Source organism: Bufo bufo, chromosome 6, assembly GCF_905171765.1.
Source record: "Bufo bufo chromosome 6, aBufBuf1.1, whole genome shotgun sequence".
Taxonomy (NCBI): domain Eukaryota; kingdom Metazoa; phylum Chordata; class Amphibia; order Anura; family Bufonidae; genus Bufo; species Bufo bufo.
In genome coordinates, this window is record NC_053394.1 from 84,264,585 (window position 1) to 84,276,827 (window position 12,243).

Below are 12,243 nucleotides of genomic sequence, written 5' to 3' on the forward strand. Positions count from 1 at the left end.
TCCAAGGGGCTGTACGAACCTTCCTGGAGCCCAGCCACGCCTGCCTGTGAAGGAGCCCAGCACCGCCTATGTCCTCCGAATCTCCTCCTTGCTCACAGTTAGATCGCCGTAATCTCGCGATGCGCGAGCTCGCACATGCGCAGTTCCTTCCCTGAGGCTGATGCCAGCACAGGGAAGGAACACTATGCCGGCACTGCGCATGCGTGAGCTCGCGCATCGCCAGATTACGGCGATCTAACTGTGAGCAAGGAGGAGATTCGGAGGACATAGGCGGTGCTGGGCTCCTTCACAGGCGGGCGTGGCTGGGCTCCAGGAAGGTTCGTACAGCCCCTTGGACACATACAAGACAAATTTACATATCTATGAAATCATTTTTTAAACACAATAAAAGCACACAGCCCTATAGGACAGGTATATTGCGGACATGCTAGCGGCGATCTAGCCTTGCATGTCCGTAGCTCTATAGGCTAAAACGAGGTGACAGAATCCCTTTAAAGGGAATCTGTCACCTAGTTTGAGCATATTAAACTGTTAACATAGCAATTTTCAATAAAGTACCTCCATTCCAGCATGGGTCTTCTTTCTTTTATTTAAGTTTTCATTTTGATCAAAAAGCTATTTTTTTAATATGCTAATTAAGCTTCAAGGTGCCCAGAGGGGCGTTATTCCTCTGCTCTAGTGCCCAGTAACGCCCACCTGCAGTGCCCAGCCGGCCTTTATTTCAAGCCCAGCACGCCTCCTCATAAATAAATTTACTCCCACATCGGAGCCGAACGGCGCCGCCCCCTCTGCTACGTCATGTAATTTATTTACCCCATGATCCTTGCGTCCTCCTTTCTTTCCCCAGAAATCTTGCGCAGCCGCAGTATCACCGACTGCCTGCGCCTGTACGATACTACGGCTCCTGAGGCAACAGCGCTCTGATTACGTCACTGGGCTCGGCGCATGCCCAGTGACACTATTGAGGCTGTTGCTGGCGATACTGCGGCTGCGCGAGATCTCTGGGGAAAGAAAGGAGGACGCAAGGATCGTGGGGTGAATAAATTACATGACGTAGCGGAGGGGGCGGTGCCGTTCGGCTCCGATGTGGGAGTAAACTATACAACTATCAGCCACTGACAAGGGCTTAGTAGAAACACCACTTGCGCCTAGATTTAGGAGGAAAAAGTCACACACACAAGGTTTGAAATTTTTTGTATGCCGTGAGGGAAATTATAAATTATCCCCATAGACCTCTATGGGAATGTTGTGGGCATTCTCTGTGACCTTTGCAGAGGTCATTGCGTAGGGAAGGAGAGGTGAGCTGTGATCATCACCTGTTGTGAATGGTAAATGCTGTGTTATCTATATATATATATATATATATATATATATATAGGTGGTACCAGTGGCGTACATAAAGAAGTAAGGGCACCATAGCAAGGATCAAACCAGCCCCCCCCCATCCCCCCCACAGGACAGAAGGGTTTCTGCCTAAACCCTTTTCAATGACCTTTGGGCCATTTTTCCACTGTTTCATTTGCTAAAAGTTTTTTTCTTTAGAGCAGGGATACTCAAGAACTTTTTGTAAAGGTCCACATACCTGAGTCTGCTGTAGGATGAAGATCCGAGCTGCAAAACAAAAAAATATATAAGGAGGGACAACACCATAGGCGTGTAGTACTGCATTATTATTTTTTTTACAATAATCCTCCAAGCCCACCTAATCTCCTTTCTGCCGACCAAATAGTAAGAATGTCATTTCAGTGCCCCCTAACAATAATGATGCCCCTTTAATGACAGTATGATATCCCTTTAGTGCTCCGCAGACTATGATACCCCTAAGTGCACCCTCACAGCAGGGTGATCCCTTGGTGCCCCCACACATTATGATGCTCCTTAGAGCCCTCTGACACATTGTCATGCCTCCTTAGTTCCTCCCCACAGAGTGTGAATAACCGTAAGTGCCCCTTACAGTAGTAATGCCCTCTCTGTGCCCCTTCACAGTTGTAATGCCTTCTTTGTGCCCCCTTCACAGTAATAATCCCCATTGTGTCCCCTGCATAGTAATAATAATCCCCATTGTGCCTCCTTGACAGTAACGATGCCCCTTAATAGTAGTAATGCCCATTGTACCTCCTTTAATGTAATAATGCCCATTTTGCCCCCTTAATAGTAATATTGCCCATTGTGCCCCCTTAATAGTAGTAATGCCCACTGTGCCCCCTTCACAGTAATAATGCCCTCTGTGCCCCCTCTATAATAGAAATCCTCATTGTGCCCCCTTAATAGTAGTAATGCTATTTGTGCTAGTAATGCCCATTGTGCTCCCTTCACAGTAATAATGCCCTCTGTGCTAGTAATGCCCATTGTGCCCCTTCATAGTATTAATGCCCATAGTAGAAATCCCCATTGTGCCCCCTTAATAGTAGTAATGCCCTCTGTGCTAGTAATGCCCATTGTGCCCCTTCATAGTATTAATGCCCTCTGTGCACTGTGCCCCCTTTAGAGTAGTAATGCCATCTGTACACTGTGCCCCCTCCATAGTAGAAATGCCCATTGTGCCCCCTTCACATTAGCAATGCCCACTGTGCCCTTTCTGTGTAAAAAAAACAAACAAACAAAAAACAAACAAACACAGTACCTACTCACCTTGTCCTGTTCCTGAAGCTCACAGTCCTCTCTCCCCTGCAGACACAGATCGCTCTGCAGCACGGTGTGGGCGGAGCTTATGCAGATTTATCTGCTGCAGGCTGAATGGTGGATCATGGAGTTTTTCTGCTTCACCATGCTGTGCACCTCCAGCCTGAGGGAGGGGAGGAGCGCAGGGAGCTGAGCGGTGAGTGACAGGACATCAGCACCCAGCGCTCCAGCAATGAGCGCTTCCATCTGTATTGATGGAAGCGCTTATTGCTTCTGGACTCTGGCACCCCCTGAGAGCGTCACCTGGGGCGCATCGCCCCCAACTTAGAATGCCACGGCAGGGGTCCGGACAGCTGGCAACTGCGGTCCGACAGTTGGGTACCCCTGCTTTAGAGGGTAGAGTCCTGCCAAGTTTTCACCTCCAGTAGAAGAGGAGATAATCCCAACTAAGACTGGGATCCCTCTTGCCCTGGGTCCCATAGCGGTCGCATGATTTGCCACTATAGTAGTTAAGCCCCTGGGTGGTACCTGTCATTGTAAACCTGTCTGTGATGAAATGTCCAATGAAAGGCTGGGTGACCAGAATGAAAACTGCACACTTTCAGGATTATTAATTAATATAGAAAACATAGGGGAAAAATTTACCAAATATTGTTAAAAACTACCTTTAAAAGGGGTTTCCGAGATTTTTATACTAATGACCTATCCTGATGACCGATGAACATGTTGTCATTGGCCTAGAGAAAGCTGAGAGAAGGAGCGCCGGTGCCATCTCAAACATCTGATCGGCAGGAGTCCTGGGTGTCGATCAGATACTGATGACCTACCCAAAGGATACATGGGTAGCGTTTTTACTGGATCCGGCAGGGTTCAGCAAAAACGATTCCGTTACTGATAATACAACGTCTGCATCCGTTATGAACGGATCCTGTTGTATTATCTTTAACATGGCCAAGACGGATCCGTCATGAACTCCATTGAAAGTCAATGGGGGACGGATCCATTTTCTATTGTGTAAGAGAAAACGGATCCGTCCCCATTGACTTGCATTGGGGGTCATGCCGGATCCGTCTTGCTCCGCATCCCAGGACGGAAAGCAAACTACAACAGGTTGCGGTTTGCTCTCCGGTATGAGAACGCAACTAAACGGAAAGGATTGCATTTTGGAGGATTCCGTTCTGTTCAGTTCAGTTTTGTCCTCATTGACAATGAATGGGGACAAAACGGAAGCGTTTTTTTTGGTATTGAGCTCCTATGACGGATCTCAATACCGGAAAACTAAAACGCTAGTGTGAAAGTAGCCTAATGCAAGAAGTTATTAAAACAGTCATGTAAGGAGAGGTGTCAGAGAGGAAATGCACAGGAAGCCTGCTCAGTAGAGGAAACTCACCATGGTGGTCACCCCACATTGTACAAGGTTCCAACTTTAAACAGGAATTCAAACAGTACGGAAAGAGTATTGAATTACACAACTTTCTCAAGTGTTTCTATACAGTAGGCAGAAATGTGTATGTCTGCTAAGATGAACCGTGTCGAGTGTTCTGCAGGGAGTGGTCGCCCGGCCAAGAAATAACATTCGCATTCCTGAAAAGCCCACTGACAGAACATAAATATGGATGTGGAGCTCTTCTGGGAGATGGTAATGCAGCCAAGCCCATGATTAGCACACATGAAATGTTACTCTAGGAACACGATCAACAGAACAAACTAGAGAATAGAAATAAAGAATTCCTTATCTTGTTCAGACAAAGTATTTTCAGTGCAGATTCGGTTCCGAAAAATGTAGAGGTCCATTCTTGGTGCAGTTACCGCGCAAAGCCACAGAGGGAGCCTGCTTATGGTTTAGCTCCATGCAGTACAGATCTGCATGAAAACCCACGGCAGAACCCGTAGCCAAGCACAGCGGTTTCTGCCTTGGGATACGTGGAGGATTTTGTCGGGGACAAAGAAGCTTTAGCAGTGACCTGCTGTTCTTGCCTATGGATAGAAGCAATGGTGCTGTAACGGCAGGCCTTTCAACACATTCGTTCAGGTGTGTAATGTTAGGTCGAACAACCCTTTTAACCTGTACAAGCACCACAATGCAACAATACTCTGCAAACATAGAATATACAGCCTTAGCCCTCATGCACACGACTGTTGTTTTTCTCGGCCTCTGTTCCGTTTTTTTTTCGGATAGGATGGGGAACCATTCATTTCAATGGGTCAGCAAAAAAATGCTGATAGTTCATCCGTTTGTGTTCCGCATCCGTTGTCCGTGTTTCCCTTCAGCAAAAAAAATAGTGCATGTCCTACTTTTTTCACATTCGCGGACATGAATAGGCATTTATTACAAGGGATCTGTGGAAAAAACGGATCCTACAAAAAAAAACGGATGCTGCATCTGTTTTTGGGCGGACGCACAATTTGCGGACGCAAAAAGCAACTGTCGTGTGCATGAGGCCTAATGCTAATTTCACTATGTAAAATGAATATGATGTACATGGCAAATACATTTTGATCCAAATCATTTGTACCCCTCCACTATGGCAAGGTGACCTCTTTTGGACGGGAACCTACTCTATATGATACTTACTCACCTTGTCCTAACTGGCCTCAAATGAGATCAGGGAAAGCAGCCTACCGCTATATTCTGCACTTGTTCAAATCGACCCGTGGGGAAAGATGGGATTATTAGAAGAGCATGATCAAAATGGAGACAACTACAACTCCAAATGCATATTCCATTAAAAGTCGTCCAGACCCAGTGATTTTGACTGTGATGTGTGTACGGGGGGAGGGGGGTATGGTGCCAACTTTTCCTCAAAAGGTGATGTCGGGAAATGAAGGATCAGACATGTTGCATTTCAACACTTGATTCTTCTCTTCCCAAGAATAAGGAGATAAGCTGCCCCCAGAGGTGTCTCACCCCCCTTGGTTGAGCTAAGCATCTGTCTATATGGGGGGAGTCCAAAACAATACCTGATGGCTGAACGAGTATTCAGCCTATGGGCGTCTTTAGCTCTACAGTGGCGGCAGTGTTGGTTGTCACCTAGTTTTCATAGAAGCAAACTGACAGAATAGTGATTTTTAATTTTATTTTAGGAGGAAATGCTTTTTTAAGTGATGTGGTTGCATATACAGTCCTGATCAAAAGTTTAAGACCACTTGAAAAATGGCAAAAAATCCTATTTAGCATGGCTGGATCTTAACAAGGTTCCAAGTAGAGCTTCAACATGCAACAAGAAGAAATGGGAGTGAGACAAAACATTTTTTGAGCATTCTATTTAATGAAAACAATGAATAAACTGAAACAGGCTGTTTTTCAGCTGATCAAAAGTTTAGGACCACACCTCCAAAAAAAAAACTAAACCCCCCAAAACAGAAATCCAACTTCCAAACATGAACTCAGTAATGAGTAGCTCCGCCGTTATTGTTTATCACTTCCAAAATTGGTTTCGGCATGCTTGATGCAAGCGTTTCCATGAGGTGAGTGGGAACATTTCTCCAAGTGGTGAAGACGGCCGCACGAAGGCCATCTACTGTCTGGAACTGTTGTCCATTTTTGTAAACTTCCCTTGCCATCCATCCCCAAAGGTTCTTAATTGGATTTAGATCAGGGGAACACGCAGGATGGGCCAAAAGAGTGATGTTATTCTCCTGGAAGAAGTCCCTTGTCCTGCAGGCATTGTGTACTGTAGCGTTGTCCTGTTGAAAAACCCAGTCGTTACCACACAGACGAGGGCCCTCAGTCATGAGGAATGCTCTCTGCAACATCTGGACATAGCCAGCGGCCGTTTGACGCCCCTGCACTTCCTGAAGCTCCATTGTTCCACTGAAGGAAAAAGCACCCCAGACCATTATGGCGCCCCCTCCACTGGGCGCGTAGAAAACATCTCAGGTGGGATCTGCTTGTCATGCCAGTAACGTTGGAAACCATCAGGACCATCAAGGTTAAATTTTTTCTCATCAGAGAATAAAACTTTCTTCCACCTTTGAATGTCCCATGTTTGGTGCTCTCTTGCAAAGTCCAAACGAGCAGTTCTGTGGCGTTCAAGGAGATGAGGTCTTTGAAGATGTTTTTTGTTTTTGAAGCCCTTCAGTCTCAGATGCCGTCTGATGGTTATGGGGCTGCAGTCAGCACCAGTAAGGGCCTTCATTTGGGTCGAGGATCGTCCAGTGTCTTGACGGACAGCCAATTGGATCCTCCGGCTCAGTGCTGATGAATTTTTTTTGGGTCTTCCACTTGACTTTTTTGTTCCATAACCCTTAGGATCATTTAAGAAATTTCAAATGACTGTCTTACTGCGTCCCACCTCAGCAGCGATGGCGCGCTGTGAGAGACCCTGCTTATGCAGTTCAACAACCCGACCACGTTCAAAAAGGGAGAGTTTTTTTTGCCTTTGCCATCACAATGTGTGACTACCTGACAGAAAATGACAATGAATCCACATCTTTGCACAGATTTGGCCTTTTAAAGGCATATGGTCCTAAAATTTGGATCAGCTGAAAAACAGCCTGTTTCAGTTTAATCGTTATTTTCTAATTTAATTGAATGCTCAAAAAATGTTTTGTCTCACTCTCATTTCTTCTCGTTGCATGTTGAAGCTCGAATTGGAACCTTGTTAAGATCCAACAATGTAAAATATGATTTTTTTGCCAATTTTCAAGTGGTCTTAAACTTTTGATCAGGACTGTAATATTGTAGAACTTTTCTCTGTACTTAGCACATTTATCTTTTCTCTACAGTAACATATGTTGACAACGAGTACAGCATGGATTTAAAAAGATCAAGGAGCAGGCCGTGAAATCATTTGAGGTAAGTTTTCATTATCTATATGCGCATTTGCAGGACCTTGATCAGTGCCTGTTCAGCATGAGAGCCATCCTTTACTTTTGTTTGAACATATTAAGGTAGAATTCAAGAATGGAATATGTAAGAGCGATATCTAGAACTTGTGAATACTGTCACCTGGTTACACGCAATGAGCACAGAGTATATATGCTCACCGCTGTTCCGGCGCCATATAAAGTAGGGTTATCGATACTTTTGTACCGGTATTGATTCGATACCGGGATTTGCCATTTACCGCTACTGCACAGCCTAGTATCAGAGAACATGGAGCGCGCTGCTCTCAGCTCGCTCCATGTTCCCTCAGCAGCACAGGGGAGAAGGAGTCACTCTTTCCCTCCCCCTGTGCCGCTGCCACCAATGAGGAGAGAGACGGGCGGAGGAGGGCAGGGGCTGTGGCAACTGCGCCACCAATGATGATAACTAAACCATTAATACAAAAACAGGAGGCTGATCGCAGCTCCCTGCCATAGAGGTCGGGTGCTGGCTATGTGATTCTGCCGCTGGCACCCGCCTCCTGTATTTGTATTAAAGGTTTGAAAACAACCCCCCAGTATTAAATCATTGGTGGCGCAGTGCGCCCCCAACCCCCCAGTATTAAGTAATTGGTGGCAGTGGCCACAAGGTCCCCTCCCCTCCTCCTCATTCATGGCAGTGGCAGTTCCGATCGAAGCCCCAGCAATGTAATCCTGGGGCTCCGATCGGTTACCATGGCAGCCAGGACGCTACTGAAGCCCTGGCTGCCATAGTCAGCTCCATGCTGCTGTGTGCACAAAGCACAGAGCAGCAGGGAGAGTGTGAAGTCCTATTCACCCTGATAGAGCTCTTTGAAGGGTGAATAGGACAAGGGATTAAAAGATCCCATGATCTTGCCCCTAAGGGGGAAATAGTTATTAAATAAAAAAAGAAAAAAATATTAAGTATAAATCACCCCCTTTCCCAATTTTACATATAAAAAATAAATAAATAAACATATTACATATCGCCACGTCTGAAAAGTCCACAAACTATTAAAATATAAAAAAATATCTCCTAAGCGGTGAACGCCGTAACAGAAAAAATAAATAAATAAATTGCGCGATTCGCCATTTTCTAGTCACCTTGCACCTCCAAAAAATAGGATAGGACTGTTCGATTATGGGCTGGACGTTCCAAAAAAAGCAGAATGCACGTGGCTTTTTTGGGGTGTTTTATTTATTTTTTGCATGGTATTTTTTGCATTGGAGTATCACAATACTTTTTTACGGTATCGAAGTCGAATCAAAATTTTGGTATCGTGACAACCCTAATATAAAGATCATAACTGTCCCAGAAAGACAATATAGAAAGGATCTGGATCTGTCAAAGAAACTTGGAATTGCTAACATGCACATCTGCCCACTATCGGGGATGTCATTGTATTAGGCTTCCTGTACATGAACGTGTGCGCCCAGTGGTCGTGCTACGGGCCGCAATGCACGAACACAGTCCGTATGGCAGCCTGCAGCGGATCGCGGGCCCATTCACTTTAATGGGTCCGCGATCCGGCCGTTCCGCAAAAAGATAGGACATGTTCTATCTTTTTGCGAAACGGAAGTAAGGGACGAAACCCGACGGAAGCACTCCGTAGTGCTTCCGGAGGGTTCCGTTCTGTGCTTCCGACTTGCACCATCCCACATCTCCGGACCCATTGAAGTGAGTGGGTCCGCATCCGTAATGCGGAATGCCCACGGAACTGCACCCGTGTAGTGCGGATCCGCAAATGCGGTCCGCAATATGGCATCGGGGCGCACATGTTCGTGTGCAGGAGGCCTTACTGCGTGAAATTAGGGTGAAAACTATACCTATGCTATGAGAAAGGGCTTGTATGCAGGAAACTCGTAAGCGACAGTGGGAATTTGTTTTTATCTGAGTTTCGGATCTGTCTACATTTTCCTTAAAACTATACCACCTACAGTTAACAGTGTGGTCTTCAACTTGTAAGAATGATTTATTTTACTGAAGTGCTGCTTCTTCTCTACATTGCTAAATATATATACACTCACCTAAAGGGGGTCCAACACCGTATTAGTATGGTGTTCCTAATAATTCTTTAGGTGAGTGTATATTATTCTGCAGCTCCTTTTTCTGTATAGACTGGGATAGTACAAGTAGAGGTTGTCCGGGGAGCAGAATAGATCGGGAAAGGCCTCCAAGTGGAATAAAAAAAAAAAAGCCATACTTGCCTTCACCATTAGGCCTTTTCAGATGAGCGAGTTCCACACATTGGTCTTGCAGTGTGAGTATGCAGCAACTGCTGTCCTGACCTCCCAGCACTGACGGGATTCTGGAATGTATTAGAGTAACGGTCGATTCACACATCCGCAACTGAAAATTGCGGATCTGCAAAACACGGATACTGGCCGTGTGCTTTCCGCATATTGCAAACCGCACATGGCTGGCACTATAATAGAAATGCCTTTTCTTGTCCGTGGCTGCGGACAAGAATAGGACGTGCAAAATTTTTTGCTGGGCTGCCGAATGGAAGTGCGGATGCAGACAGCATACAATGTGCTTTCCGTATCTTTTGCGGCCCCATTGAAAATGAATGGGTCCACACCGTTCCCACAAAATTGCCGACCCATTATGCAGACGTGTGAATGGACGCTTATGGAATGTATTAGATAACACTGACAGCATTATGTCAGTGTTATATAATACATTCCAGAACTCTAAGGCCTCTTTCAGACGGGCGTTGCGGGAAAATGTGCGGGTGCTTTACGGGAACCCCCGCGATTTTTCCGTGCGAGTGCAAAACATTGTAATGCGTTTTGCACATTGTAATGCGTTTCATTCCAGGACCTGTGGTGACGTCACTCCGGTCATCATATGGTCCATCACATGATCCATCACCATGGTAAAAGATCATGTGATGGATCATGTGATGACCGGAGTGATGTCACCACAGGTCCTGTTGCTCCACACAGTAAAGATGAAGACAGAAGGAGATGCCGGGCTACGCGATCAAGTGTACTAAGGGGAGTAAAATTATATATATATTTTTTTTAACCCCTCCAGCGCTATTTTACTTTGCATTCTGTATTCAGAATGCTATTATTTTCCCTTAAAACCATGTTATAAGGGGAAATAATAATGATCGGGTCTCCATCCCGATTGTCTCCTAGCAACCGTGCGTAAAAATCGCACCGCATCCGAACTTGCTTGCGGATGCTTGCGATTTTCACGCATCCCCATTCACCTCTATGGGGCCTGCGTTGTCGCAGAATATAGAGCATGCTGCGATTTTCACGCAACGCACAAGTGATGCGTGAAAATCACTGCTCATGTGAACAGCCCCATAGAAATGAATGGGTCGGTATTCAGTGCGGGTGCAATGCGTTCAACTCACGCATTGCATCCGCGCGGAATACTTTCCCGTGTGAAAGGGGCCTAAGGCCTCTTTCACACAGGCGTTGCAGGAAAATGTGCGGGTGCGTTGCGGGAACCCCCGTGATTTTTCTGCGCGAGTGCAAAACATTGTAATGCGTTTTGCACTCGCGTGAGAAAAATCGCGCATGTTTGGTACCCAAACCCGAACTTCTTCACAGAAGTTCGGCCTTGGGATCGGTGTTCTGTAGATTGTATTATTTCCCCTTATAACATGGTTATAAGGGAAAATAATAGCATTCTGAATACAGACTGCAAAGTAAAATAGCACTGGAGGGGTTAAAAAAAATATATATAATTTAACTCACCTTCACTCCGGTCATCACATGATTCATTACCATGGTAAAAGATCATGTGATGGATCATGTGAAGACCGGAGTGACGTCACCAAAGGTCCTTTACCTGTAATTAATGCTCACCACAGGTCCTGTTCAGCAAAGGAGACAGAAGGAGATGCCGGGCCGCGATCAAGTGGACTAAGGTGAGTTACATTTTATTTTATTTTTTTTAACCCCTCCAGCGCTGTTTTACTATGCATTCTGTATTCAGAATGCTATTATTTTCCCTTATAACCATGTTATAAGGGAAAATAATAATGATCGGGTCTCCATCCCGATCGTCTCCTAGCAACCGTGCGTGAAAATCGCACCGCATCCGAACTTGCTTGCGGATGCTTGCGATTTTCACGCACCCCCATTCACTTCTATGATGCTATGTAACCCTTAGGCCCCTTTCACACGGGCGAGTATTCCACGCGGATGCGATGCGTGAGGTGAACGCATTGCACCCTCACTGAATACCGACCCATTCATTTCTATGGGGCTGTTCACATGAGCGGTGATTTTCACGCATCACTTGTGAAAATCGCAGCATGCTCTATATTTAGCGTTTTTCACGCAACGCACAAGTGATGCGTGAAAATCACCGCTCATGTGAACAGCCCCATAGAAATGAATGGGTCGGTATTCAGTGAGGGTGCAATGCGTTCACCTCACGCATCGCATCCGCGTGGAATACTCGCCCGTGTGAAAGGGGCCTAAGGGTTACATAGCATCATAAACTAATATAATGCTAGGCCACCCCGTCAGTCCTGGGAGGTCAGGACGGGAGCTGCCACATACTCACGCTACCATTCCGATGCAGGGAACTTGCTTGTCTGGAAGGGGCATTACCCTGCCACTCCTGTTCCAGTCACTGGTGTGTATTACCTTGTCCTATATCCACAAGTAGAAAATGCCTGGGTATGCTCAACCAATCACTGGCTGCAGTGGTGATCCCCTCAGCAAGTGATCAGCTGAGAAGGTATCTCCAGGCATTTCCTTTATGTCAAGATGGAACCAGAAAGCAGAGACCAGCAATGAATGAGGGGTGGCTCATTTTATTGA

The 12,243-nt window shown here is 45.9% G+C and overlaps 1 protein-coding gene across 1 annotated transcript in view; it reads left to right on the forward strand.

The window, feature by feature from the left end:
- SGMS1 (sphingomyelin synthase 1) overlaps nucleotides 1–12,243 on the forward strand; it is a 322,253-nt gene that overhangs the window by 154,094 nt on the left and 155,916 nt on the right. Inside the window, exon 2 of the mRNA XM_040435301.1 lies at nucleotides 7,351–7,420. The gene's annotated coding sequence lies outside the window, so the exon portion shown is untranslated. The remainder of the gene's footprint in view (nucleotides 1–7,350; nucleotides 7,421–12,243) is intronic.